The sequence below is a fragment of the Macaca mulatta genome, chromosome X (genome assembly GCF_049350105.2).
Source record: "Macaca mulatta isolate MMU2019108-1 chromosome X, T2T-MMU8v2.0, whole genome shotgun sequence".
NCBI lineage: Eukaryota > Metazoa > Chordata > Mammalia > Primates > Cercopithecidae > Macaca > Macaca mulatta.
In genome coordinates, this window is record NC_133426.1 from 7,913,774 (window position 1) to 7,920,107 (window position 6,334).

General features: G+C 38.1%; 1 long non-coding RNA gene across 1 annotated transcript in view; it reads left to right on the forward strand.

The window, feature by feature from the left end:
* LOC114674912 (uncharacterized) overlaps positions 1-5,118 on the forward strand; it is a 463,867-nt gene extending 458,749 nt beyond the window's left edge. Inside the window, exon 5 of the long non-coding RNA XR_003726006.2 lies at positions 5,014-5,118. This is a non-coding gene — a long non-coding RNA (uncharacterized LOC114674912). The remainder of the gene's footprint in view (positions 1-5,013) is intronic.
* The last annotated feature ends 1,216 nt before the right edge of the window (positions 5,119-6,334 follow it).

Consider the following 6,334-nt stretch of genomic DNA (forward strand, 5'->3'; position numbering starts at 1 on the left):
AGAGAGAGAGAAAATAAACATAAATGTGACCCTGAAAAGAAGGTGAGGCATTAACTGGTTGATCCAAGGAAAGACAGAGTTAAGGGAAGACTTTGCAGAAAATACCTGACGTTTGGATGTTCATGGAAAGAGACCAGAAGAGGGGAGAGGTTGAAGATACAGGAAATGCAACCTGGTCCCTAAAGTCCTAAAGTGGGTTAAACAGGTGAGAGTCATGAGCCCTGGTGGGAGAGCTGTCTTCCAAAAGAAGTGGTGTGTCTTTTCTGTTGGAGAAGGAGAGAAGTTACAAAGAGAATGCACTGACAGCTTTAATTACTTCGAGTAGAAGCAGTTAAGGAAACACCCAGGGTTTCAAGTTCTGGCTTCACCCTTTTCAAGATGCCTACCCTGGGGCAGGGGACTTAACCTCTGTCAACCTCCCTTCCTTTAGCTATGAAATGAAAAAACAGGAAGGGTCTGGCACAGTGGCTTACTCCTATGATCCCAGCATGGGAAGCGGAGATGGGAGGATTGCTTGAGCCCAGGAGTTTGAGATCTGCATGTGCAATGTAGCAAAATGCTACCGCTACAAATAATAATCATTATCATCATTAAAAAATTAGCCAGGCATGGTGGTGTGTGCCTGTAATCCCAGCTACTTGGGAGGCTGAAGTGGGAGGATCACCGGAGCCTGGGAGGTTAAGGCTGCAGCGAGCCATGATCACACCACTGCCCTCCAGCTTGGGTGACAGAGTGAGACCCAGGCTTAGGTTGATGATATAAACATGAAAATGTTTAGTTATGGATTGTAGTGTAGATAGTAATTAAAGGGCTAAAGAGTGTGTAAACAGTGGAACTCAGTCAGGGGTGTTTTTACTCCCAGGAATAGTTTGAATGTTTCTTCCTACCAAATGTTCCTGTCTCAAAAACAAACAAATCAACAAACAAAAGCAAACAAACAGAAAACCACCAGAGTAATCAATTCATACAATTACTGTGATGATTGAATAAGTAAATTTATTAAAAGTGCTTAGACTGGCTCTTAACATTTCGTACGAACTCAATAAACATTTACTTATTCTCTCTCTCAACTCAGACTGAGAAAGTTTAAACATAATAATAGAAAGTTCAAAGAGAGTAGAACAGTTTTAAAACGGCCTCTGGTGAATGGAGGAGATATGTAAACAGGGAAAGTAAGTAACAGGGTGGCTATGGGTTTAGTTTTGGCTTAACTCAACTGGAAACTGGCAGACAGACACGAAACCCATAGCATCAGCTCCATTAATTGAACGTTCTTTCTTGTTCCCTCTCTAATTTCCTTCCTGGTATTTCTGTTCACTTTCTCCTGGTTCTGAAGTCAAACAGACAGATTCTAGATTACAATCACCCACTTCTAAAAAGAAGATACGATTTGAAGTTGGAGGCTTGGCTTTGCCAGCTTACACAAATGACTCCCTGCCAGGCACATTCCTTCTTCAAACAAATAGGTTTGATGCACCTGGAATGTAGCAGGTAGAGGGAGGAGAACTTTTCTCAATGCAGACAACTTTTCTGATAACAAGCATCTTACCATCTAGTAGCCATAGCAGAGGAATGGACAGTGGAAAACAATGAAAACATAAGGAGGAAAGAAGTTACAGGTTGTGAGGATGGGTGATTTGCATCTGGGCTCGGGGAAATGGTTGCTGCCCTACTGACCCTGAAGGGATCTGAGGAGAATCCTGACACATGATGTCTGTGTGAGAGCTTTGCAAATGCTAAGGCATTATAGGAATGAGAGTGTTCAGGATTCCCCTCTGTGCAGCATCAGGGTCACTCCAACTGCCCTCAATTCCTCTCCCCAACACACATTCATCTCAGCCATTCACCAGTCTGAAGGATGCTGGCCCTGCCATTCCCTAAACTCCAAGACTTGGCCAATCACAGGAATATCCAACCTACCCTAGACATATTTTAATTTGGGTAAAGCCTGATTATGGAGGGCATGGATTTAGGATTTGAGGCTTTCTCCTAGAAGAACAGTGGTATAGGATGTGAATTTCTAGGGGCATTTAAGAAACAGGACACTGCTGTGATTGAGGGAATCAGGTTGCCACTCTCTGATTTTACACTACCTGAACAGACATGGTCATTTCTATTTACCACTTTCTGACATTAAATATTTAAAAGATAGACATTTGGCACCTGATAGAAAGAAAAAGACTTGTGATATGAAGTTAAAAGAAATAAAGAAATAAAGGAAAGTCATGAATTTGACTATTGTTTTGCCTCCAACATAAGCATATAGATAACTATTGAAGTTTTGTATGCAGCAACCTTGTGGGCAGTCAATGAATACTGCTTTCCTGACAGCTTACATAATTCTTACAATCATAATAACAATTGCAAATCTGCACCATGAAGTCGACTTTCATCATGAACATATTTTCTCTTCTGCAACACATATCGGTATTTTGTTGGCAAATGAGGATGATATATTGATGCTGATGTCATGGTCTGGAAGTTGAATCCAGACTCAATATATAAAGTAATAGTATATACTCATGGGTGAAAGGAGCAGATTTTTAAAAATTATTTATTATTATTATGTTTATGACTGTTAGAGTGGTCCAAGTCTCTAGATTTTACTGGCAACAATCACCAAAAAATCAGGTTTCATACTGAGATGGTCAGGGCTATTTATTTAATTTACTTATTAGCTCTCAATTATATTCAAGCTCTTTTCCTTCTGCTGGTTGATCTCAACAGATGTTGGGTTCACTCCTCTGGAGGAAGCATTCTTTCAGCATTCAATGCTTTCAAGGGGAGGGAACAATTAAATCACCTCAGGGTCCAATTTAACAAAACCTCATTCACAACAATTCATCAAAGGTGGGATGGACACACATAGACCTCCATTTAAACAGGATGCAGAGAGTTGCAACGTTTTCCATTGTGTTCTGCAGACCCTGACCTCAAGCGTCAACTGTTTCCCCATCTCTTCAGGAAAAGCAAGGTTTCAGCTCAAGGCTGCCATTTTTCATTGCTGCTGTTTTCAACACAGACTGACATTTTAAAAAACATACGCTCTTACCTCAACTTTTTTTTTTTTTTTGGTCTGACACTGAATGCTAGACATTGAGAAACACCATCAAGAACTTAACAGGGACGCTAATGTTAATTTCTTTGTTTATCTCTAAAACAGAGCTTTGCCCTAAAGTAGTAATACTTAATTAAATGCCATTTCTGTTATTCCTGGCGCAATGCAGATCAAGGGTCATCAAGAGGACTTCATAGAAAGCCCAGAATTGTCCTTACTTTGCAGAAAGTAATCCTCAGGGGAAAAAATGATAATAAAACTATCATAAAGTTATGAAAAACACAAGGAAAAAATTAAAGGATAATATTTTCGAGCTTTAACATATGATATTCTTCCTTATGAAATATATGCCATTATTTCTTATATTACTCAGAAAAAAAAATTTAACTACCAAATGGGTAAACCACAAATGTGTAGATAATTTAGGCTGGAGAGACAGTACGTTGTTTTTCACTTGATGAGACTCACATGTAACCTCTAGCATTATTAGTTTGAAATGTTACATCAGAATAGTTAGTTATTATGTAAAAGTGTCATTCAAAATTTGTAAAACACTGTATAATCTCCACAGCACTTATCTACAAGAGACAAAAACGTGTTTTTACTTGCACTGCTCAAATTGCATTGGGATGTCTAATCTTTGACTTTCTTTAATTGAAAATGCTTGTTTATTTGTTTGTTCATTTGTTTTGGAAGTTTGACTCCCTCTTTAAGAAAAGGCAACTTTCACAAAACATTCTGAATTTCTGTTATCTAAAGTAACAGAGAAGTGTCTGTTCATGCTCTTTGCCCACTTTTCAATGGGGTTGTTTGTTGCTTTCTTGTAAATTTGTTTAAGTTCCTTGTAGATTCTGGATATTTGACCTCTGTCAGGTGGATAGATTGCAAAAATTTATGCGGCCGACAAACATGAAAAAAAGCTCAATATCACTAATCATTAGAGAAACGCAAATCAAAACCACAATGAGATACCATCTCATGCCAGTCAGAATGGTGATTATTAAAAAGTCAAGAAACAACAGATGCTAATGAGGTTGTGGAGAAATGGGAACACTTTTACACTATTGGCAGGACTGTAAATTATTTCAACCGTTGTGGAAGGTGGCGTGGCGATTCCTCAAAGACCTAGAACCAGTAATAGCGTTTGACCCAGCAATCCCATTAGCAAGTATATACCCAAAGGAATATAAATTATTGTGTTATAAAATACATGCATGTGTATGTTCACTGCAGCACTATTCACAATAGCAGAGACATGCAGTCAACCCAAATATCCATCAATGATAGACTGGATAAAGAAAATGTGGTACATATATACCAGGGAATACTATGCAGCCATAAAAAGGAATGAGATCATGTCCTTTGCAGAGACATGGATGGAGTTAGAAGCTGTTATCCTCAGCAAACTAACCCACGAACAGAAAGCCAAACACTGCATGTTCTCACTCAGAAGTGAGAACTGAACAATGAGAACACATGGACACAGAGAGGGAACAACGTACACCAGGGCTGGACCGGGAGAAGGTGGAGGGAGAGCATCAGGAAAAAATAGCAAACGCGTGTGGGGCTTAATACCTAGGTGATGGGATGATAGGTGCAGCAAACCACCATGGCACATGTTTACCTATGAAACAAACCTGCAGGTCCTACACATGTATCCCAGAACTTAAAATAAAATATATATTTTTAAAAAGTAACAGGCTATTACACTTTCTCTTTTACATTTGTATGGCATTCTGGCACGTGTGATGCTGTTTAACTAGAAGAGATGTAGGTACAAAATTTGGATACATGCACAGGTTTAGGTCTAGGTATAGGCATATAGACATACACATAGACATTGTTATATATCAAAAATTTCACATTTGACTGTTTAGCCTTTAAGAAAGGAAGAAACTGTCCACTGTCCACATAGTTTACTGTATTTAACACTCAAACTTCCTTCCCTATTTTAGCTCTCCAGCAACTCTGCTCTAGATTTAAAGGAGAGGAAACAGTGCAGCAGGTCAGAGCACTGCTTGTGGGATAAGACTCGCATCTCGTTTGCTGTGTGACCTCAGGCAAGTTTCTTAATCTTTCCGTGCATTCGTTTCTCATTTGTAAGATGGGAGTGACAACAGTACCCTACATGTGAGATTGATGTGAAAATTACACACCAATAAAATAAAAGTTAATGGAACAATTCATGACGCTGAATAAGTGCAAGGGAAGTGTGAGCTATTACTATTATTATATTCATCAATATGGAAAACAATATTCTAAGGCATTAATTTATGTTACAGAGGCCACAACAGATTAGTGGTTTAAATGCAGGTCTAGCTTCAAGGCTGTCTCTCCTAAGGACAGCGTTGCTGGTGGGACTTTGATTCCGATGCCCTGAGTTATTTCCCCAGCTTTCTGGAGCTCCAATCCCGTGAACTAGGACGTGTTCCTCTCAGGTCTCAGTTTCCTTCTTTGTGCACTCTGACAATAGGGACCTCTTCCCAATATAATTCCTATGCTTCTCATACTTAGGTTAAGAAGCAGATAATTTAAAAGTGGGTCAAAATTATGGAGAACCAAAAAGGGTTCAGTGGTATTGTGGACTTTCAATTTTAAGTAAAAATTCCTCATTTCAAAGATGAAAATAGATCATGGAAACATTGCCCAACATTGAGGTCCTGAAAAATATTGATTCATTTTTTTATTCCTTACATTTTATTTTTATAGGAATTTATGTTTCTAGATTGATTTGTGTATTCTTTTTATGATTTTATTTTGATTGTGTTTTACTTATGTTGTAATTAATGAACAGACATCTCGATATTTAGGAAGAGTCTTCAAAGTAAGCAGAATTAACTTTTTAAAATGTTGAACCAACATGTTTTCCAAGCAGGTAGAAAGTGTAAACCATACTCCAAACTGCAGACCTGTAACTTAATACACTCCTGGTAAACATGGCTTCCTGTCCCTAAGAAATGAGGCAAGAACAACTTTTGGACGTTAAGTGGCTTATAAAAGAAAATATTGAATGAGTTGAATAAAAGAATGAACAATGCCATATGACTTAAATTTCCTAAACGTTCTCTAGATTTTAAAGTAAAAGGTATTTTGACCTTGGCACAATGTACCTCAGAGTTGGCTGAACCAAACGTATTTCAAAGACACTTTGAACTTTCAGTTGAGCTTAAAACGTTTCTTGTTTCCACAAGCCTTAAAACCATGGCTTATTTTATCCAGAAATGTTGTATCTTTATATTAGAAGAAAAAAATAAAAATTTGGATATGTGTGAGAAT